Source organism: Halyomorpha halys, unplaced genomic scaffold (genome assembly GCF_000696795.3).
Source record: "Halyomorpha halys isolate HHAL.00 unplaced genomic scaffold, Hhal_1.1 Scaffold64.1, whole genome shotgun sequence".
NCBI lineage: Eukaryota > Metazoa > Arthropoda > Insecta > Hemiptera > Pentatomidae > Halyomorpha > Halyomorpha halys.
Window position 1 is genome coordinate 2,591,757 of NW_027116348.1, and position 25,678 is coordinate 2,617,434.

General features: G+C 29.1%; 1 protein-coding gene across 2 annotated transcripts in view; it reads right to left on the bottom strand.

Moving 5' to 3' along the window:
- LOC106692632 (cardioacceleratory peptide receptor) overlaps positions 1-25,678 on the bottom strand; it is a 533,326-nt gene that overhangs the window by 243,191 nt on the left and 264,457 nt on the right. For both annotated transcript variants that reach the window (XM_067053153.1, XM_067053154.1), the window contains one exon: positions 24,198-24,297. The gene's annotated coding sequence lies outside the window, so the exon portion shown is untranslated. The remainder of the gene's footprint in view (positions 1-24,197; positions 24,298-25,678) is intronic.

A 25,678-nucleotide genomic window follows, 5' to 3' on the forward strand; every position in this document is an offset into this window, starting at 1 on the left:
ATATATTTATATTTTGGTCCAGGGTTGCCTAGTGGCCAGGTTGAACATAACTTCCGAACAGACTTGATTCAACCCCTCACTTGGCACACTAAATTCCTGAAGTAATAAATGACCCGGAAGGGGTACAGTGCTGAATACATTTTCCACTAAAAATACAAGAATGTCAAAAACCAAACGCTTATTTTTACGAGTGTCTGCTCAACCAGCGTGTTATTTTAGGATTATATTGCTATTCTACCCTAATGCATTTATATTATTTTTATTCATTCCTCAGAACTTCGCATATCCATCCTTGTCGGGACCAAGACATCGTCCGTTAAGCGGGAGACCCGATTAATTTTATGTGTGTAAAAGGATAACCAGACTTCAATACTAATTAAATTTATATTGGGAAAAAAAAATAATAATGCACCATAAAAAAGAAATAAACCATCAATCGCTGACTACACATATCTACCCAATGAGCCCCTCCCAACCCAAATTTTCCAGATCATTCAGGGTGCAATCCTCCCACCTACGCTTCGGCCTACCCCTCGGTTGTTTACACGTCGGTCCAGTGTTTATGAACATTATAGGGAGCTGTTCTTTCCTTAGTCTTTCAATTTTAAACGCCCATCTAATTCGCCGCAGTGCTAAAACCTGAATTATATTTACCGGACATAATCCAAAACCAATAAAAAAAACTATATTATTTAATATATTTATTTCTTTTCATTTATTTTAATTTTCTGTCAAACTGATTTTAATACATATAATCATTCCGCTTCTACCCTAATTTACAGAAACTTTGTTAATTTGCTCTATGTACGAACATCCCAAAGAGACAAAATGAAAGGCCAAAAAAAAATGATATAAAGGATGCAGTTAGACTTAAAATCTAATGTTAATTACTTCACTTCAAACGGGCCCTGTAAAAGAATTAGTGAAACTGATTGCTTTTATAAAGGGTTCAAAATCAACTCCCTCTTCAAAAAGTACCAATTTAAAATAAATGAGAGCTTTCATAGTAGCTGTGGCGTATAATATCGTGAATCAGCTTTTTAAGAATTCCAAACTAAATTTCTTATTCACTTTTTTTCTTGACTCAAAATTTAAATTTTAACTAACTTTCTGTAAAACGTAGTTATAATGGACCTATTTCTTGTATTTTGAAAAAATACAATTTAAATTAAGTTATAAATTATTTAGTCAAATATACTGCGTAATTTATGTATGATTATACTTTATTTTGTTTCTATGCTTCCTAAAATTTTAATAATTCGCACGGTTTGATCTGGATTATACAGAACGTCACTTCAGATTACATGGGATATAGGCAATGGGTAAGTAAGACGTTTTGTTTAATTTTTCTAATTCAAACTTTTTTCGCAGTGTATTTATTTAAAAGTAAGTGTGATAGAAAAAAAAAATTTTAATATTTATTTTTTTCAGTCAACAGTTTGCTTATGATGAAAAGCGATCGAACCCAGTTTGCAGGTGATATAACTCATAAGTTAACTCAAGGGTTTGATGTGCCCTAGAGTCAACTAAAGAGTGCAAAATCATTGGAGTATTCGATGAGCATAAGCCTTCTGTTAGTATGGTTCTTTGAACATAAGTGGATCACTTGCAATGAGAATGCTGAACCGGGACTGAGTTCCATTTAATGGGACCAGAATCTTCTATAAGTAACTCTAAAAGACAAAAACATAATTGTTTAGAATCCATTTGAGGTAATGAAAGGTAAAAAAAAAAACCTATTCAGACTTTCAATTTATCTACGAAATTCATCATTTTGTCTCAATCATTCGGATATGAAACAATTCAGTATGCTTGATATAATATGTAACAATATGTTCATACCTATGTAGAAAACATACATTAACTTTTAATATATACTAAAATATCTAAAATGTTATAAATAAAATGTGCTAACCTTAAGGCATTATAAAATATTATTTTCTTTATTCACTATTAATTTTTATATTTCTTATTTATAAACTATAAACTATATTTATTTATTAACTATAAATCTTCAGGATCTTATGTTACTTAAGACTTGTGTTTTTGAAGTAATATTTCGATTAACAAATGTTTTTACTAGTATGATGTTAAACTAATATATTAAAATTCATCTTCTATTATTCTACTTTAGAACTAACTGTAGATTAAAAATATCTCATTTATTCACTAATACATTGTTTAATTTTTTTATTTCTTATTTAATCTCTGTTTCACAAGAAAACATCAGGATCTTATGTTACTAGCGTGTTATACCTATTTTTGAAATATTTTGTTGCCTATTATTTCGCATACCTAGAATTATTGTTATGACGTAATTTCAAATAAGTATACAGTATATACAAAAAAAGACTTGTGTCTTTTTAAAGTAATATTTCGATTAACACATTTTTTTAATAGTAATATGTTAAACTAATATATTAAAATGCATCTTCTATTATTCTACTTTATAACTAACTGTAGATTAGAAAAATCTCCTTTATTCACTAATATATTGTTTAATTTTTATATTTCTTATTTAATCTCTCTTTCACAAGAAAACTTCAGGATCTTATGTTACTAGCGTGTTATACCTATTTTTGAAATATCTTGTTGCCTATTATTGCGCATAACTAGAATTATTGTTACATACAAAAGAAGACTTGTGTCAACAAGTTTTTTAACTAGTATGATATTAAACTAATATATCAAAATGCATCTTTTATTATTCTACTTTAGAACTATAGATTAAAATAATCTCCTTAGTTCACTAAGAGAACACAACCCGTTAAGTCAACGGTATCGTTAACTTATGTGCATTCACTGAATCACTAAATCACTCGACTTGATCGATGCTACCTAAGTACTCAAGTCGTTTGATTGAACCCATTCTGAAACAGACCATTTAAAATGATACCATACTGAAACTCTAAGGCAATATCACTTGCGTAAAAGACTTACGGCCTCCTTCGCTGAGTTTCGTTAAACTTTAACCGAAGCTTTCAGAAGGTTTGGCTTCCATTCATACAACTTCCTTGTTTGTTATTTATGAATGAAATTCTGCCCTCAGGGCTTGAGAGCCTTACGTCAAATATGACTGAATATTCTTTTCATTTTAAAAGGGTCGTAAATATTCACTACAAATCCCGATAAGAAAGGAGACTATTTAAGAGGAGTTCTTGTAAATTTATTGTGGCTTGGCTGGCCTCCTGCTCGCAATCCTCTCATTGTGATTTCTTGATGGATCCAGCGATTTTTTTTCTGTTCCACTTTTTCTCAACATATTAGGAATTTTTTTTACTTGTATATACTGTCGCGTATTCGATAAGCACTTCTTACCCAATAGACACCTCTTTTTTATTTTAACCAATAGCTGACTAAACTTTTTTTTTTAAATTGTAAGAATTAAAAAATAACATTTATCTCCCCACACTTTAGGTCCCCAACTTTTCGTGGTTCAAATAAAACTACATAAGTCACTAAAATCAAACATTCATAATCCAACCCAAAAAGTTTAGGCCAAATGCTAATTGTTCAATAAATTCTAAAAGGAAAAAAAATTGAAATGTGAGTGAATTTATTATGTTACAAATAAAAATACTTTAAATTTGCTTACCTTATATTGATACTCATATCAGTCAACTTCATGGAAATAAAGAAGTTATATAATTACCTATAAATATATACAAAATAATATATGTAATCAATTTCGTTTCGAGATCTAAGGCAATATATTTCTAAATGCATTAATACATCAAAGCCTTCAAATTTATCAAATAACATAATTTTTATAATCACAATGAGTGAAAATTCGTATTTTCAACAATCCAAATCAATAAGATTTATTTGGATCGTTCAACGGATTTTGGGATGGAACATTATAATTTAGTAAGTCGGTCCTTAAAAAACATGTGAATTATATGTTTATTATTTTTTTTCGGAATTCTCTTCGTTCAACAAGTGAGGAAGAGACTTTTTTTAAGTATGTATATCATGTTGTCTTATATAATTTTATTTATAATTTTCTTTGTGTTTTATTTTTTAAGAGGAAAAATATTTTTTCTTGCTAAGGAGGTAAGTCTGTATTATCTTTACCACAAGCCAACAACTTAACTCTGATTTCTTTAATTTAACTTAATAAAAGATTATGATCCTTCAGTACATAAAATGTTTAAAAAATTCTTCAATGTACTTCAGCAGTTTTTTTTTTAAGACACTCCACAGCGAAGATTATGATTTTGCCTAGTTATCTATTGGTGACCAACGTATTCTAACCATGGTGAGGGGTAAAGTTTTTCATTTTGAGGGACCTCCATTTAATGAAAAAAGTCAACGCCCCCAGACTGGATTCGAAACGGTGCCGCCCGCATATCTCATAACGATAGATCTAGACCTAACATCTGAGATACGGACGTCCCAAAGCAGTTATTTAAGAAACAATCTGTTCCCATTTACACAGATATTTGTTTTTGTAATAATGAAAGAAGTATGAGTAACAGGTTTAAACAAAAATAAAAAAACATTTATCTAGAATAAATGAAATTATACAATTAAACATGTAATTAATTAATTAGAAACGATAACAAAAAGTAAATTTATAATAAAAATAAATACAGTACATATATAGGAGGTATATATTATATTGACTAATTAAATACTTATAACTTATTTTATTTATTTTTTAAAATAAAAATGAATGCTTTAAAGTACTTTTTTTCAATTTAAGTACAGACATTTAATTAGGGTTCTCTTTATAGCAAATCACTTCGTAGAAACTCAAATAAAACATCAAAGAACAGGAGGAATTCGGATCATTAGAAGCCACCTTTATATATTAAATAACGAGGTCTCTCCACTGTAATGAAGATAGGTGTATTACAGTAGTACGGAGTATTAGTGAAATTGTTCAATAAATATATTGTGTTATTAATATATATTCAATTAATATATCAAATACCAATTAGGGAAAATTAAAATTAATAAAAGCAAGTAATAAGCATTTATTTTTTATTAATAAATTGCCAAATTCAGTTATTGTTTTTAAATAACGAACATTCGGAAAACTTCTAAAAATAGGCATAAGTAAATTACATGTTACACTTATTATAAAAAATACAGTTTAATTATGTGATATAGTGCTTATTACTAATAATAATGAAGGCTTAGCGAACCCGAAAGTTCGATGCTGATACCTCTCGTTTTTTGCATAATCTTACGGGTGACGCCCTTCCAAACCCAAATCCTACTACATTAGTTTTAATTTAACGCAGTCCTCCCATCTATGTATCCGTCTATTCCTCGGACGATTATCCGTCGGTTCAGTGTTTATTAACATTTTAGGAATCCGCTCGTTACTAAGCCCTACCACCTTATATGCCGCAATGTTGTAAACTGAATTTTCCGGAAGTTTGAAATTTTCCAGTTAATTCATCCTTTTTTCGGTCCGAATATTTTATTTTAAAATCGTTGTCCTTCCCTAAGTGTAAGAGGCCAGGTTTCATATGCATAAAAATAAATTAGGTATTTTGCTACATTATAATAAATCTTAGTTGTTCTATTTGTTTGAACTAATTGAATTTAGTGCAGAAAGATAGATAAATTTCATTTATATATTTCCGTAAAAAAAAAAATTCAATTGGTTAAGTTTAGTGTGTGTATTATATTTTTTTTAAATTTCAATTATATAAGATTGTTCCACTACATTATCTACTGTATAGTTGCTAGAGAGTCACATATGGCACATTCACGTGGCTCTTCAGATAAAGCAAGAAGACGTCAACAACAAATATGTTGACCAATTTCATACATACCTCTTTGCTAAAATCACGAAAAAACTAAAAGATTAATGTTTCATAACTTACAGACTTGTAACCTTTCATGGATGCCTTGCTACTAACTTTCCATGGTGTTTGTTTCTATTTTAATAAGCTAATCTATTATAATTAGTCGCAATAATTCCTCATTTAAAAATATAAATTGATTACTGTTCAAAGAAGAACCAAAAGATGATAAGAAACTCTCTGCGGATGAAATTAACTTGTTTTAATTTTTATAATAACATGTGAACCAAAAGATTTTAAGTAATGAAATTCCTCCAATAGTTCTTTGGCTACACAGAGTTTTTCGGAGGAGCGTGACGACACGTTGATATATACCGGGATATTTTATATATATATATATTCTTAATGGTAATCCCATAAAGAGAGTTTATTTCTTTTATGCATGTTCCATGCCAGGAAAGGCATACTGTAATAATAATAATAATGAAGGCCTAACAAACCCGAAGGTTCAATGCCGATCCCCCTAAACGCTCTCAGCACACATCCTTCCAGTGATGCCTTTAAACCTTAAGGCGCTGTTCATCCCTTAGTGTAAGAGGCCACGTCTCGCATCCATAAAGAACATTGGGAAGGATACTAGTTTCGTAAATTCTAATTTTTAAGTTTTTCGATAGAAGGCACGAGCTAAGCAGTTTCAAAATTGAAAAATAACTACCATTTTCAGCCTTACCTAAGCTTTTATTTCCTCATTAATTTCGTTTTTTCTAGTTACCGTAGAACCTAAATACATAAACCTATCTACCTGTTCAAACATATTTCCTCCTATATCTATATCACCGAAATTTCTCGCGTTTCTACTGCTAACCATGATGTATTTTGTTGTATCCGTATTTATTTCAATAGTAATATTTGTATTGCTAGTTCCTTACTAGACTTAATTAAAGTATTCAGTTCTACAGTTTTTTTTTTTTTTTTTTTTTGTCCTCACTCAATAATACCAAATCATCAGATTACTCAAGCACCGGTATTTTACCACCCAAAGTTAAACCTTTTTCGGCATTCATCACACTTTTAATGATGTATTCTAGTGCTAGACTAAATAAGATAGGTAACAAAGAATCACCTTGTTTTAAACCCGACCGGACCAGGAATTTCTCAGAATAATGATTACCAATTCATACCTTACTTAACGTTTCGGCCATGGACATCCGTACAAGATTAACTAACTTCTTTAGCATTCCCTGTTCAATCAGAATGTTATACGGCAGAGGAAAATATATAAAAATAAAATTACATTAATTATTAATGTCTATTTCTTTCTGAATATTTCATTTTTCTGATAAATAATGGTTTCGTTTTTTCCTCAATGATCGATTCATATGACGCAAAATAAAGAAAGCAAAAAAAAAGATATATTGATATATTAAGTGTTGTGTTATTCCTATCGTTAACTAGATTTTTTTTATTGACGAATATAAAATTTGTTCGGAGAAAATAAATTATAAATTTCATCATGAAATATGTTTGTTTTGAAAGGATGTTGACTTGATCATCCCGTTGGTTATTGGTTTTTGTTAAGGTATAGTTGGGGTTTTGCACTGAACCGAACCCGAAAGAGCCAATCGGGAACACCCAAGCCTACAGTGACAAGCCTCAGTTCAGAAGTCCCCCACGCCATGTTGTTACATTAGGGGCATTCATGATGTTTTTTTAAATGTAAAATTTTTTACCATGCTAAATGTTATAAGTAAAGAATTGTGAGCAGCCCTATTTAAAGTCATGGTAAATGATAATGAGTGTTTTTCTTGTCATTTTTCCTATGGTTTACTAGATTTTCTTAATTGACAAATATTTTTAGTGCAAATTAATTATAAATTTCATTACGAAATATTATCACGAATCAAAATCGTATACACTCAAGAGTTCACATGTATCATGATTATTCGACGAATAATCAATGAGAAAATATTTAAACATAAAATTACTTTAGTAATGCAATGATTTATATTAATTGTTAATCAATTGTATTAATAATACAATAATGCTTTCTAAATTTATTTGGAGTAAATTAATACGAAATTTCATCATAAAATATAATCATGGAATTAAACTTGTATACACTTAGAGTACATATTTATCATAAGTCTTCAATAACTTCTTAGAGAAAGAAATATAAAAATAAAATTACATTAATGATATTTCTTTCTAAATGGTATTTTTTTCTGTTAAATAATGGTTTAGTTATTTTGCCAATGATTCGATTTCTATGACGCAAAATAAAGAAAGTAAAAAAAAGATATATAGAATTGAGTGTTTTTTTTAGATTTTCTAAAATTCCTATGGTTTACTAGATTTTTTTTTTAATTGACGAATATAAAATTTTTATTTGGTGCCAATGAATTATAAATTTCAGCGTGAAATATCAGGAATCAATCTAGTATACACTAGAGTTCATATTTATCATGAGTAAACTAATAATTGATGTAAAAATATGTGAGCATAAAATAACTTCAATTATGAATGTAATTTTTTTTTATTAATGATTCAATTTTTGTAACACATAATAAGGAGTGCAAAGAAAAAATATATCATTTTCTAATGATAAATATATATATTCTTTCTCATTATTCCTTTAGGTAACTACATTCCTATACTGACGCAGATAAAATTCATATGAAGGAAACGGATTAGGACTAAGTAATGAAATTTTACTAAAGGACAATCCTTTCTAAAGATAACGCATCGCTCATACTAATAAATGTACGAATAAGTACGAAACAATTTCTTGTAGTGATTATTTTAATTTACGTATAACTCAAAGTACTTTATAAAAATTACAAATCTACCTGAGCTGGCAATAAAATTGTCAATTAGCAAAAATATGTTTTCACCCCTTCAAACATAAAGAAATTACTATTTTTTTTCGTTCTGGGTTCCATTAATGACTCTTAATAACCTAGGTTCTGCAGTAAATAGGAAGAAGGTATAAATATTCAAAGTTGTACAAGTATGACTTTGGAGGCCAGATGACTGCCTGATCAGTAAAGTTCCGTACTAATCAGCCAGTCAAGAAGCGGTTTTTTGAAGAGAAAATCGTATAAGAGTTTTTCTCTAGGATTCTTCAGGTTTTCAGGGGTACTGAATCCAAATGTTCTACCTCGCCATCCTCCTATTAAAAAAAAAAAATGAAATTTTGGAACTTGAAACTTTTTTCAGTTTTTCTGAAATAAAAAATTAAGCATTTTCTTTTTTTAAATAATCATATAGAAAGCTAATGTAGATATAATTTCTTACCAAATGCTTGTACTAAGATTCATATTCCGCTTATAGCATTAATACTATAATTAGTTATAGAATAAATGCGCTCCTAAAATATATCCTAGGGTGTTGAAATCGCTTGAATCTAAAATTTGGATTCACCACCCCCAAGCATGTAGCTCAATATTGTCGAGAAAACAGATCTATGAGTTTTTTCCTGATTACATTCTTTTTGAACCTTAGAGGTTGGACTAAATTGGACCTTGATTTGTTATGTATTTTCACTAAAAGTTACGAGATATCTACGTTGCGAGAAATTACAATAAATTTAGCTTATTTTAGACAATTACAAACTAACAATAATAAATGTAACTTTTTTTTAAATATTTATTTATTGCTATTTACAACTGTACATTATAATACATTTAGTAAATCTGATTTAAGTTAAATTGGAGTGTTACAGGCGTGTAGAGAAACTACCCATTGGTAGCACTCTAATGACGTTTTACATTAGCTGTCCCGTGGCCATCTTTTCAGCTGCCTCGGAGGATTGTCAGGAATGGAAAAGGATGCAAGATTAGAAACTAGGGGGTTTGAGTGATTAGAGAGTTTATAATGGAAGAAGTTATGTCTGGTTCGGGCTAGATCGGTTACATAGGGAACATTAAGGTCTTTATGTATGATTTTATTTGTGACAAAGTAAGGAGCATTGAGGATTTTACGAAGGATTTTGGATTGTAAGGATTGAATACGAGTGGAATTCGAAGGTTTAGTGGAGCCCCAAAGCTCAACTCCATATGTCCAGATTGGCCTTATTACAGTCATGTAGATCAATCTTTTGTAATGTGTTGAAAGTTTAGACCGTTTGACTAGTAAGTGCAGTAACAGTCGAAATCGACGTGCAGTTTCCTGTCTTTTCAGTCTGGTGTGAGGATTCTAGGTTAATCGCTAGTCCAAATGGAATCCAAGGTAGCGGATCAGTTCGACAGGGGTAAGAGTAACATCATTAAATGAAACTTTAGGGCTGTCAGTAGGTTTACGACGAAGGGTAAAGGTGATTTGATGGGATTTGTTGGAATTTATCTTAATCCTCCAATTACGACACCAATCTTCGAGGGCTGTGATATGAGATTGAAGATTTTGGGATACAAAAATGTAACTTACTTTAGAAATTTAGAAGCTAACAGATTACACTCAGTACAATATACCTATCACAATTCTATGCTGTGTAATTGGTAAATAGGTACATAGTTTTTTATAAATAATAAATTAATTACGTTCGAGGACACTATAGGAGAGGCAGTTTAGCCTTTAGGCTCCATTGGAATTCATATACATGATTTTTAGTAGGAAAGAAGCATGATATGAAACATAAAGTCAAGATTGGTCTCTTCTCTTCTTAGTTGGCCATTTATTGGAACCGAAAACCGTCATCCGTCTGAAGAGGAGCCGATTTTATTCCTCCGGCTGTGGATCGGAATTCGTCTGGACAATCTTCCGTCTAACTTACAGCCGGTTTCTCTCCGAAGGAAACCGATTAATTCCATACATAGGTTAAATATTGGAGTGCGCCCACTGAACCCAGCTATTTCATCCGAATCGACAGTGCATCGTGCGCAGTTATAGTGCATGATCAGAAATAGAAAACATATATTGTTTGTAAAATTTAATATCCACCTAATTTTTATACATAGGGTGGTTGTCTATGTAAACTGAAGGGCAGATTTTTTGTCGTAGAGTAAATGTGACATGTGGTTAATTTTCCATTGTGTACACCAGGTCTGTATGTTGTCTAGACAGTGTTTTAGTGTTAGTGTGACCTGTAAAGGGTTTGCGTTTTTCGTGATAAAGCAGTGTACGTCGTAGTTAGTATGTTGTCGTCTGTTGGTAAGTCATAAGTGAATATTAGGTACATAAGTGGGGCCAGGATAGAATTTTTGATTTTTTTAAATAAATGAAGTTGTTTTTTTTTAGTTAAAAGTTAAGCAATGATATGTAATATTTATGGCATATCTATGTTAATGTAAATTACTATTTATAGATTATAAAATTTATTATAAAAAGCTACAATGATTTTGCTTCGCCTATTTCCATGAAATATTTTTACTAACTATGCAATTCAGTTTTTGCTGAAATTATATTTTAAATACACAAATATTAAGTGACTTACTTTATTTTATGTTGGTAATTTGTTTTTATTTATCAATGCTTATGAGGACTTGTAACCAGTATGCCATTTTCAAATTATTTCTCCATCTTTTCATTTACTAGGCTCTGAGCAATACTCGATTTCCTGTATGTGTTTTTTTTTTTTAAATTATAGAATATTAAGTAATTTAATAATTTGTTGTTATAATTATATATATGGAGAGTGGTGGGGGGAAGAGAGCACGAGTGGCTACATCTTGTTTCTATGAGAGGATAAGAAGGGTATTACAATGGGCATTTTAGTAGGGGATCGGTCCGTTCTTAATAAGGGCTCTGTAAGGATTCCTTTTGGAGAAACCTCCAGACCTCGTGATCTGCCAATTACTCCTGTTCTTCATGGTCAAAGAATATTTAACTGAAATTTTCTCCTTTCAGACTTTTCGGAAGTTGGCCTCAAAAGCTTCGTAAACAATCATTGAAAATTCTCTAACATTTTTCTCGTGTTTCAAATTATGTTCTTATTTGTAAGGTTTCTATTTTCTTTCCTTTCTTGTTTTATTATTAGCCTTCTTGATTCCTGAATGATTTTCAAAACTCCTTGGACTATAGTAATTTCGTTCGTTGGTTGCTTAAGAACGACGTTAGCAATTTACGTAAATACTCTAAGATTTTTTTTATATTAAATTATTGCAATAAATCATTGATAAACACTGTAAAAATCATCCAATCACATTAGATTAAGGAATGATTTAAACTGGAAAGAGTTCTGTATATTGTATAAAAATATGAATGAATTTGTAATGAAAAACCTATCTCGGAAGGCTATGAACTATAAAATATATAACAAATATTGATTCATTCATAGATAAATCTTATTCGCAGTGATTAACGATTTTTTCTTATAAAAAAAAAACTTTATGGAGTTAATTGAGTATTTTTATTTTGTTTTGTTTTTGTCTGACCTATTTTGAATGTGAAAATTGCCAAGATTTTTTTTTTTTTTTTTTTTATGCGTTTGACGAAAACAAACATAATGAACAAGAACGTATTACATTTTTATTTCCCATTACCATCTGTTATAAAATTTGAGTTTTGTTTCTAAAGGAGTGGCTACCACAATAATGACAACGGATAATTGAGTTATTATTACATTTTCGTCACCGCTTATACACAAATTGTTATAAACCGTAAAATAAAAAAAAAAAATGTTTGCTGTTTTGGCCGATTCCTTGAGAAGCCGTAGGATCAAAAGATTGTTCGATTTGAATTCGACTTTAAATTTGAATTCCTAGACAAACCCGTAAATAGAAATGTAAGTACCCTACCTCGTTCTATATTTACGAATTAAGCTCAGTAGCTACAACAGTTTGTGGAGTTGCTTTTTTAACTATAAAAACTCTCGGATGAAATTCATTTTACAGAACAAACTTGTCAGCTAAGCTATTTGAAATAACCAATATAATCCAAAAATGTGTACACTTTAACTTTTTTCCAAAAATAGTTTATAGTTTCGGTGCAAAATTAACTTTTTTTAAAAAAGGTAAAATTAATTTTTTCCTCTATTTTCGTGGTGGAAAGCGAGTTATCAATTCTAAAATAAAATACCCGCTCTAAATACGTTATTACGTTTCCAACAATACACTACACTATAAACTTCACATACCTTTTGTCCTTGGCCTCATACTAACCAAAATTTCATATAAACCTTTCTAATCACCCTAATACTTTAGTTCAATCCTTATCCATTAACCACCCATCCCTCCCTTTCGTCAAATAAACTCCCCAATGAGTTATCCCAATGGCCAAATGTTCCTTTCATATAGAGTGCTTGCTGCTGGGATCTCTGAAAGCGCTGCACTACCCCTCATGCGTGGAAGATATAGTGGGCTCAGGAATTCTCTGATCGAGAGTGTAAATATTGTACATAATTGTGTAGATGTGACTTTCGCTTATTTTAATTATTTTTATTATTATATTAGTTCAAAATTTTACTTATTCATTATTCATTTTATTATTATTTCTTCCTGTACATCGTTTGGTCATGTTTATTTTATTCATGTTCTATTTAAATACGTATAGAGACATATTTTTTTAATTTTCGTATGATTATGATCATTTATCACTATTACTTATTGTCCAACCTTGTGGCAGATTGTAATATTTATTAATAAAAAAATGTATTTATTTATTTTATTCCCTAGACTATCCCATATAAATAAAACAAATGAAATTTATCTATACTCATACATAAAGCTGAATAATTCATTTGTTTGAATACGTTATTCTCAAGACCACTATTCTTATTCGAAAAACACCTTTAGAGCGAGAGAGACCGTTTATTGAGAAAGGCTATGCAGCATCTCGCTGCGGCCCATAAGAAATGTTCAGCTGTATGATGGAATTCTTCTGTATGTATATGATCCTAATCATTCTTTTCGATATGTATACGTGCAATAAAGGTCAAATTTTGAATTTGAATTTTGAAAAAAAATATATAAAAAAAGGTGGTTGGTAGTTTAGTCAATGAATGATATCGATATGTATACGTTCTTCTACTTCTCATATAATATACATGGTCTGCTACTAACATATCATTAAGAAAAATGCTGTTTACTTTTAGACGATCTTGAAAAACATTTTTAAACCTCTTTTTAGTTATTTTTCTTTGTTTTCATAATCTTTAGGTTTTATTTATTTAATCAGATTTTTTTGACGTACCTACAGTTCATAGATTTGAAGCATCTATTATTCCAAATACTTTGCGTGTAAACCGCTGGTTCTCATAAAAAAGTGTAATTGAAAATTCACAATACTAAATAATAAACTCTTAGTTAGCATGGGTTTCTATACAGTTTTCAGTTATAACAGAATAAACATGTTTATCAATTAAAAATATGAAGTACCTAAAAAATGTATGTTCAGTGTGAGGTCTGTTCAGGTACTTGATTTATTGTTTAACTATTTTTCGTCCAATTTTACTCAACAGGATTGGTTACTTTTGATTAAATTTTGTTACATACAATATATCTTGGGTTCCCATTTAATAAACCCAACATTACTTCCATGCCATTGAATGCCCGTGCTATTGGCATCCCGTCCATTGGGGTTTCCTTGTGGTGCAGTTGTAAATCCTCTGGTTGGTGTTCTTTGTAAAACTTCCTAACAATAGTCCACCTTTAAATGATTTTTTTCCTCCCTAAATACAGTTGTATTTCCTAACATACGGTCATTTTAAAGGGAACAGGGTTGATCATTCTTCCAATATCCAAGAGTTATATGATAAACTTTTTTATTTTTTTTATTTTGCTTTGAGAAACTAATCTCATGTTTTGAATATACTATACAAGATACTACTTGTTCTTTGATATGACTTGTGCACTTTAACTTTCTGAACACTTCGAGAACTTCTTCCGGTATTATGTTTTTATTGGATTCTTTTAGATTTATTTTATTCCAACGTTTGATCCTTTGTATTTTGTTTGAATCTCTATCATTTAAAAGATAAACATTAAAAATATTATTATTTTTTTAAAGATATTTTGTCAACTTGATGATAAACGGTCCCTATTGGTCTAATTTATGTAAGTACTCATTAAATTTACAATTCATTTCATTTATAAATCATTTCTATTTTTAATAATTAGACCTAAATTTCTATTTTTTTTCATTTTATTATGATTAAGAAGTATTAAAAAATGAGTACAATTCTAATAATGTTGATTAAAAATACTCAAAAAACAAGATATTATCGTATTATTAAACATTTTATTATTTCACAACCACTAAGAACAACTACCGATTACTGTTTGCAAATGGCATATATTTCAGTTAAGGTATGAGGCCTTCATTTGGAAATATTTGACTGCATAGAAGGCATCAATTTTTTATCATTTTTCCTTGACAAAATTTAGGCAAAATATGACTAATGAAAAAAAGAAATCATCAAATAACATTTTGAAAAAGAGAAAAATATTCCCAAATATCATAGATAAACGTTGAAGTGATAGCAAAATAGTTTCTCATCACCGCCGCCATTAACGCTGGGGAACGCCCGTCATCTTCACAAGTACTTTTGTATATAGATATATAAGTACTTAGTATAAGATGATTTAGGTGCCTAAAGATAAACAAATACATTTCAATTTTTTTTTTTATTTATTTCAGTGGGATGAAATTGTTCCACCAAAACAACTACCAAAAAACTATACAGGAGAGGCAATAAAAAAACTATAAAATGGCAAAAAAAAATTTGAAAGTGTATTTGTTATTTCAGAGAGTTGTTAAAAATCCATATCGTTATCATTTATTGTTTAATCGTTAACTTTTTTGCACAATGATTTGATTTTTATGACCCATAGTGAGGAAGTAACAAAAAAGATAAAATCACATTAATTATGATTTATAGTATTGCTTTCTTAAGAGTACTTTTTATGGACGATTTAATTTTTATAAACCATAAATAGTAGAGGAAATAAAATATATATCAAATTAAGTGTTTTTTCTTATTAATCCCATCGTAACTACTTTTTTCTTTTTTTTGGAAATATATAATTCATTGGGCGGAAAGGAATAAGAAATTTCTTCATTTAATATAATCAGGAATTTTATTTTGACTCATTAAATAATATATAAAAATTATGATGTATAGTATCGCTTTCATAGATAGCAGATAGAATTTTATCTGCTAAATGATGCACAACAAGCAATGAAATGGTATATAAATTTTGTCTCATTATTCCTTTCGTTAAATACATTTTCTTACAGACGAAAAAAAAATTATTTTGGGGGAACGGATAAAAGAAACTTAATTTTTTATGTCAAAATACTCTTATAATCGATCTCTGAATGAAAATCGCTTAGTGAAACTTTAAAAGCTGTTTCTCGGAAATCTAAAAACGGTTCCTTAGTGGGAAATCAGCTGTCCTTAGGTGATAAACGGTTTCCATTGGCCCAAGTTATATAAACACTCATTAAATTTAAAATTGGTATTATTTGTACATTTTCCCGATAAGTAATGGTTTAGTATCTTGCTCATTGATTCGATTTTTATGACGCAAAATAAAGAAAGTAAAAAAAAGATATATTGAATTGATTGTTTTTCTTCTCATTATTCCTATCGTTAACTGATTTTTTTTTATTGACGAATATAAATTTTATTCAGAAATCAAAAAAGGTCTTAAATTTCATGTCAAAATATTCTTATAGTCAAACTCATCTTCTAACGCTTCCTTACTAAAACTTCAGCTGTCCGTGATGATAAACGGTTTCCATTGGCCCAAGTTACGTAAGCACTCATTAAATTTACAATTTGCATTTTTCAATAATTAAATTTTCAAAAATATGTAATATTATAATAGTAGTACAGAATGAGTAAAATTCTAAAAATGTACTGTAAAAACATTCAGAAATTAGGATTTTTATTTTATTAAAAAATGTTATTATCTCAATTAAGAACTGAGTCTTAGTAGATTACGTACATTCGGTTAAGGTTGGGACCTAAATTCAGAAATATTTGACTGAGTTTTACTGCATAGAATGTATGAAATTTTTATCATTTTTCTTGGCAGAATAAAGAAGAATGACGAATGGGGAGGGGGGAAAGCAATAAATAAGATTTTAAATGATAAAAGAAACTAATTCCAAAAATATATATATATATATTTTTGTATTTACACTCAAACCTCGATATAAAGATTTTAAAATATTCTTTGAAAAAAATATTTTAAGGCACTTAAAAGGGAAAAAAATGCTTTATTTATATTCTAATCTTATTTTGTTCTCAGTTCAATTCTCCCCCCCCCCTCTATTATGATTTAGACGAATAATTTACTCTCGAATCTAATTTATTTTAAATTTTATCATAACTAAAAGATTATTGTTACCTAAATTGAATTGGCTTAACATGTATTCTTGCACTGGAATAATACATCAAAACAGCAGATTACATTCTAATCATGATAAAATAAATTTTATTAATGATCGTCCGTCTTAACACAAACCTTTTTTTAAAAAATTCCGTAGGCCTTCCTTTTTATTTGCAAGATGATCTATCAGCATTAATAATAAATCATTTTCTTGATCTCAAGCTTTATATAATAGACCTAAAATAAAGAGGATGATTTATTATATATACTTATCAATCTACTTGACTATATTAAGCAAGGCCTATAATATAAAAAAAAGTGTTTTCATGCCTTGTATAAATACTCTTAAAATTAATAAGAAAGACTTAATTATTAATAAAAATGAAATTAACAGAATATCATTTAATAGAATAGCTTCGCCCCATTGTAGTATAAGGTTAAATGAGGTGGCAGATGTTATAGCTCGATTGGCTTGATTAGGTGAGAACACTCAAGTAAAAACCTTTGATTGTGGCCCTCGGGAAGATTGTTAGACATGTGAGTGCCCTCCAACGTTTGAATTAAAGTTGGAGAACCACTCCTTTAAAATTATGTTACAACAAATTAATACAAAATGGATTACTAGCACTAAAAAATCTAGGAAGAAGGAACTCTTATTATACCTCCCGAGAATCGGAGAACTTTCGATTAGTTTCCTCACGGTCACCTAAATCATAGTCTAGTATCTCCTACATGCGTTAAGTGTCATAATCCTTGTTCACTGAACTATATACCAGTGGAGTGTGAAAATAATTCTTCTATACGGAGGCATTGAAACTTTTATTACCAGAAAGGAAGTATAATAGGATCATAGGAATGTATAAAGGGAATATTGTCTAAAGAATTCAAATAATAATTAAACTATTTATTTTGAGCCAATGCTTCGCCCCCAATTCGCAGGCCTAAAAAAAATGCCAACTAAAATAATGTAAAAAAAGTAAATGAATAAATAACACGAAGTCAAAGTAAACTAATGTGTGGCTAAATATGTAAACATTTAAATAAATACTTAAAATTAACACAACATGTCCTGTTCACAAAATGATGACAATAAATTCTCTTGTTATTGTGTTATATCACGTCTTATTATTATTATTGTTACTTTCTTAAATTGCTATTTTCATAATTTCTTGTTATGCTGTTTTTTTTATTGTTTTGTTGGTTTTTCTATCATAGTTGCTCTCGGGACCTGCCCTGACCCTACCTGCCTGCCCTGGGACCGGTACCTAGCCCCGACGAAATCGTGAAATCTAGACCAAAATGTCGAAACAACAATAAATAAGTTTTAACTATTTTTCTCCTCACTTCAACGAATCCCTAACAATCTTCTCGTATAAGTTTGATTAATATACTAGAACCATTTTAAAAAAAATATATTATAATATCAAATAATATAGAAATAAAAAATGTTTCCAAGAATATTATAAAGAAAACAAATATGAAATTACGATTTTCTGAAAAATAGGAATGAATAGATTTTAAATTACCCATGAACCACTAATGATAATGTAGGGTAGAGTGACATAATAAAAAAACTAATCCAAAACTTTTAAACATACTAAGTTACAACAAGCTTTTTATCTTGAATGATAAAAACATCATTTTATCACCATTTAAGAAATTATCAAATAGTTACTTTAGTCTTAGGGTAAAATATTATATTTGGATTTGAGATAAGCAGTTTAAAAAATATCGGGTATATAAAATAAAATATATAGGTTGGTGTAACCTATTTTTTAAGTCACAATAAAATAGGTTACACCAACTTATTTGTGTTGCTCTTTGACAGCGCCCCCAACCATCTTCTCCTCGTACGTCATCCACGGTCAACTATCTCTCATAATTATAAATTTAATTTTGTTTATTTAAAAAACTAGGTCCCTTTAGAACAATTACAAAGATAAGTTTAATTTTACAATAACATATATTGGCAAAAGAAAAAACAGTATGGCCGTACTTAATTATAACTTATATTAAAATTGTCTATAAATAATTTTAGATACAGAAAAGAGGAAATAAAATTTAAAATTATCTGACAAAATATTTGTACTTTTATAATAACGGTTAGACTGGTGAAGTAAAAGGTAGTTAAATAGAAGGGTTTTGAACGAGGGAAGGGTTGGTACATGACGTGTGTTAGAGGGAACTGAGTTCAAGTGATATGCAGGTCGGTTAAAAAATGATTTATCAAACGCAGCAGTTTAGTGAGGTTGAGGGCAAATATCAGATAAACGGGGCCTGTTAGTATAAGGTTGGACTGAGAATTTGAATTGCACGTTTTCTAGGATATAGAAAAGAAAAAGTGATAGGTTTTCCACTAATTGTTCATCTTATCATTAACGATATAAGACATTTTGCCATACCATGCATAGTAATCTTTTTAATGATGTTGAATTCCAAACAATTTGTTGTACAGTAGTCAATAGATAAGTGTTAGAACCTCAGTATAACGAATTTTCAACCATTAAACCTCGACTAGCGAATTTCAATGTATAATTTATCGATAATTTCTTATGAGATAAAAGCATAAAACTAGTTATCATAGATTCTATAAATCTATGATAAAAAATTTCAAATTTTTAACAAAATCTAAATCACATTTCGGGCAGAATTGAATTGAAATTCCGGAAATTTAAAATACATAGTTTAAATAATTACATCCGTTGTTGAAAAATCTGATTAAAATTAATTGTGACTGGATATAACAAGAAATGTAAGATGAACTTAAACGTAACACTATTTTCTAAAATCGCTTTAACAATTTTAAAACTCCATTCTTTGTAAATTGGCTTCTTCTAAAGGCTCTACTACTACTTAGTGGTGCAGATTAGAAGTTTGTTAGCCTAGTCCATAAGTGGAACTTTGTTCGAATTGATAACTAGCTCTAAGATCGAGTTGGTAATGAAAAAGGGCCTTGAAAGTATATTTTAAATTATTGTAATTATATGTGAAATATTTCAAATTATATGTGAAAATATGCGCTTTTTTAAGTCTATACAATTCAATTTTCAGTGTATTGGTTATAGAATATAAGAATGATTTTACAGCCCTATATCCTGTGATAAGTTTCCATTTGTATTTTTATTTGGTCGTCAAAACCACTATTATGATCATTTCTGCTGCTTGTGGTGTAGAATATCTCAAGTAGTTGAATTTAACCTAGTTGAATTTAACCAAGTAGTTGAATTTAACCTAGATCTTATTTCAGTTATGTGGTGATATATTGAGTTTGAACTTATGTTATTTGGTAAATAAACCAATAAGGAGGGGCCCTCTCGTCAGTTATTTTTTTCTCCCACATTTTGTCATCTTGTGCCCCAGAATACACCCCTTAATCTTGAATATCTTTTTCAAGTTAAGTTTAGCTTTTAGATCTTTACTTCAATGTTTCAGCTAAGCAATTAATTTTTTGGCATGAGAATTGTCTTCCTAGTGAAACAATATAGCAGAGCCTGTCATAATCGCAGGAATGATTTCCGCTTTAGTGTCCTTTTTTTTTTGGAGGGGGGGAGAAGAGATGGTAGTCTGTTTATGATCTTTGTTGCTCTTCTCATTTACCCCTAATATAGTTACTTCTTATAGTTATTTCTTAGCCTTCCTTTTCCTCAGTGAAAGACTCAGCAATAGATAAAATATGATTGGGACCCTCACTGTTTCTTCGATTTCTTCGGATAGTCCTACTTCGACAAGTGAACGTTGAGATATTAAAAGCATGTCCATGAGTTTCGGTACTGATTTCTCGACAATAATCTTTTTGATGTTGACTGACTAAACTAAAGTATGTCTCTTTTTTACCTCACGTTGAACACGAACAAAATCGATTCCACATAACGTAAGAGCCGGGAAGAAAAAGAATACAGTTCTTTAAAGTAATTTTTTATTCGGTTATATCTTTAAAACTACCAATACAATACTACAAACAGTAGAAAACCTAAGAGATCATCCTTAAATGTAGAGTAAATTTTCTGAAATAGTAGCCCTGATAGTGCTATTTACGATCAATTAAATTACGTTCTCGGGATATAGCTTTTTAAAAAGAAATATTTCATAAAAATATACAGAAAGATTAGTAGTTAGTGAATCTATTTTCATAGAACTATATATCAGGAACTATGTGACGTATCGATGTCTATGAGCACTCAAATTAAAACTAGTTTAATGTACTATAAAGTAGTTTATGACGTCAATCTTCGTATGAATACTATTTGTCATGTTAACTGTTATCTGCCTAGGAATAGTATTTTCCATGGTATATGCTAAAATAAATTTAATTATAGTTGTCCAGGAAATAAGTTTGATATATGAAAAACTTTATTTTAGAAACCATAAGACGTACAGATGTCTGCCAGCACTCAAATTAAAGCTAGTTAAATTTACTATACCATAGCTTATAACTTTTATTAATCTAACTTGGTAGGAGTGGTATTTTTAATGATATTTGACAAAATTAATTTACCAAATATTAATTTCTAGTGGCTCGAATAAATTGTTTGATTTTTGAAAAAATATATCTGTAGAACAATAAGAGGTACATTTGTCTGCCAGCTCTCAAGATAAGGAAAATTTAACTTTCTATAAAGTGAATAATTACACAAATATTCTTCAGAGAAAGTAGTTTTGATGATATTCGCATATGAATGAATATTTAGCACATGAAAATTTGTCCGAACAATTATAAATCAATTTATTTAAGCAAATATAATAAAAACTATTACTCCTATGATGGTTAACTTCATAAACTACTCCAAAGTCCATTAATAGTTTTTGAGATATAGATTTCTCAAAATAAATTCACTAACTACTGATCTTTCAGGACATTTGGTTCAACATTTTTATGAAATATTTTTTAAAAGCTATATCTGGAGAACTATTGAGCGTTATTGGGGCTAGATAGCTCTATTAGGGCTCATATTTTAGAAAATTTACTGTACTTTAAATTATTTTTATCTTGGTTTTCTAGAGTCATTGCTAGTTTTAAAGATATAGAGCTACGAATGAATTTTTTTTTTTTAACGTTTTGAAACAGCCGCCATTTTATATTCCCCTTCATATACTTGGCAGACTAATCAATTTTAACTAGCAAATATGTTTTCAATAAAGTAATCCAAACTTGGGATGAAATAACTGGCATATTTCTCCTCTTGGACTTAGGTACTAAAACTTCTCTTAACACTCCTTGCTATACACTACTTGATTTCGATTACATCAATCAAGCACTGAACGTTGATGTAATTCTTGACCTTTCCATCGACTTCCTTCTTAATATATTCAATATAAACCCAGAGGGTCTCTTAAATGAGTTTCACTTTATGGAATAGGCAATTCTATCCTCTTCAGATACATTTGAAGCCTCACTTTGAGAACCACTCCCAGCTATTTCAGCTTTAGGCCTTGAAACCTTTGAAGGCATTCTTTCTTCTCTTTTTATCGCCTTCATTTTTTTAATGGCATTACCGTTAGGTCTATCCACTTTTTATCTATTTTCCTAAACTAGCTAGGACACACTTGTTGCTATTTATGCTATTGATTCTATAAATGAAAATAAATCAATGAACTCCTTGAAATTATAAGATTATAATTGTTCGAGTTATTTGAGATACAGATATCCGCTCTTCACTAAATATATTAAGGGTTTACCACTCTTCATCACTTCTTTACAAATCCTCAACTCTTACATGTTCAAAAACTACGTACAAACTAACTACCTTACGCATTCAGTAGGAAGAACCCCCAGTATTCACTTCGAACTATCTCTTGTATTCCTATTAATAAAGACTACAAATTATATTGAATTTCCAATTTAAAATCATTTTACAACTAAGCTTGTCTGATATGTATCTGTTCATCAACGGTTAAAAAAAAAATCTAATTTGTTCTACTAAATAAGTCAACAAATATTCCCCTCCTAATAAAAGAATACTTAATATTTTTTTTATAAAAATAAAAAAAGTTAGTACTTTTTTTTAAAAAAAAAGTTAGTACTTTTTTAAAAAAAAAATTAGTACTTTTTTAATAAAAAAAAATTAGTACTTTTTTAATTAAAAAAATAGTACTTTTTTATAATAATTGTTAATGCATAATTTACAAATTTTTGATTTATTATTACACCGATAATAGAAAAGGGTGTGACAATTTATATTCTATGTTTATCGAAAGGGATGCTGTTAATTTTTTTTTAATCATGTAACTTCCGCTACATTTGTTCTAGGAGAAAGTAGATGCTCTCTGTAAAACAAAAAACAGTGTATTATAAATGTTTGTTTCCCTGAATAGGTAAAACATTAAAATTTTGTCTATCACCTCAGGTGCAAATAAGTACTTGATGTACCTTGTGTTTTTAATTATGTAATGCTTTTATCTTCGTCTGTTGAAAGTTGTAAGTTGCAGTTTTATCGTCAGAACCGAAGGAGAAAGGGGGCTTTGTAAATAAATAAATTAATTATCATTAGTTAATCATATAAAAATATGTAATTTATATATGTCCGATCATGGATTTATCAGTATGTTGTGTAATGTGGCAACCCGATGTATTTGGGCAGCATGAATGAATAAAGCATTTCTTTCTCTCTGAACGAAAAACTATAACTTTCGTATTTTGTTTATTTATAGTTAATTACTCAGTCGTTATATAATCCAGCTAGTGCCGGAATGACGGAATATCCTTTGGTTGTCATCCTTTTCTAGCAATAGTGAGAAGTCTCATCTTGAAGCTTGTAATCAAAGGTTTCCTGACGGTATTTTTTGCTGGCTGCGAGGTAAAGACAAAAAAAATTGAATAAAAAAAATATATACAATTTATTTATAAATATGTCCTTCACTTTACTGTCAGACAAAAATTACCTATAATTAAATTTAACCAAAAAAAATCATAATTATTATATTAACTATTATTGAGTTTTGACTTTAAAGAAAATAAAACTTGATATTTACATAGTATTATGTATCAGTGTTTCTTTTTAATATGGAGTGAATGTGGATATGAATTAAATATCATACATTCACTTAAAACTAATCCAAATAAAAATGTATTCAGCAATATTATAAATGTAATGTATCGCCATATATATAAAATATCACTGTCAACTTGCATTGTATTAAAACATTTTAATTACTAAAATCATTCACTTACCTTGAGCGTCTCTTCTACTGCTGACGATTTAAACTTCGTTTCCAAGGCATTCCATTTTACCCTAATACTAGTGCTGATACTTTTGTTTTATATGGGCATCCTGTAAAAGAAAAAAAAATATATATAGAAGTGGAATGGTCTACTGTAAATAATAGATATTTTAAATGTAAATAATAAAAAACATTTTTGTGCACTAATATGTGTTACTACAATGCTAAACAGTTGCCACTGATATGTAAAATGATCAAAAGGTGAATATAAAAGACCTAACTGATTAAATAAATTTATCAATAAATAAAGTTTTGAAAATAAAAAATCGAAAATGAAATCTTTTAAAATATGTAATGAATATATTTCCGTTTCTATTACAGAACAGTTCAGAAATTGTGATGAAATTGAATAGATAATCTTTTTTTCATATGGACTTAGGTGCTCAAATGTAAGGAAATGCCAAAAAAAACTAGCTGTATGCTTACGGAAACTGCAACAATTTTAATCGAAAGTACTAAGATTGAAAAGTACTGCTCCCGCCCCCTACATCAGTTACAAGAACTTACACAACTTACAAACCTCCTACTAACAATCAACCATTATATCACTTTATATACACTTCCAATACACACCTACTCTCTAATTCAAGGGCAATCAATACGATACTTATCGAATACGAGACGTTTAGGAAGGAGCTTGATTAGGGACCTTCTAGATTGATTTTCAAATTTCAATTTCAATAGTGAGGTATCGTTGGATGATCTTAACACTCTTATGTCTTCAAGACATTGTTTCTTTTTTTACACCTTATTCACTGGCTGTAAAATATTGTTTACAGTTGTGAATGAAATAAATTACGTAAATATAATTCATAACTGCATAGTTTAAAACAATATTGTACAATATTTTTCATAGTTATTAAGGTACAATAAATCTTTTTTAGTTAATATATGATATTATTATTTACTTAAATGACTTTTTCTTTTATTAAACAATAATTGACTCTGTAATATTCATGAACCTTAAAATCCGTTAATAAATTACCTAGTTTTTATTTTTTATCTAATTTATTTACTTTAGAGTAGAGTAATTTAAATTCTTAACTACAATATCGTTTGTCGTTTTGTTTTTAATCATTAAAGTTTTATTATAATTACTTCTTTTAATACAAATCATTTACTGGTTTCTTTGACTTGTTCAAAATTTTATAATAATTTCTGAGTACTTAAATTCAAAATTAATTTCATTATTTTCTTTTCATAATTAGCAGAATACATAATGAAGATCTGAACCCATTTTATAAAATATCGGAATTGTAAGATAACAATTAAAGCTTTCATGTATAATAATTTTATAATGAGAAATATACTCGAGCATTTTATCTTAGCGTTTTATTTTTCTCGGGTTGGTGGCATCTTCATCAGAGTTAAATAAACCAAGTTTTATGGGAAAATCATGCTTGCCTCGTCATAAATGATAATTGAATAATA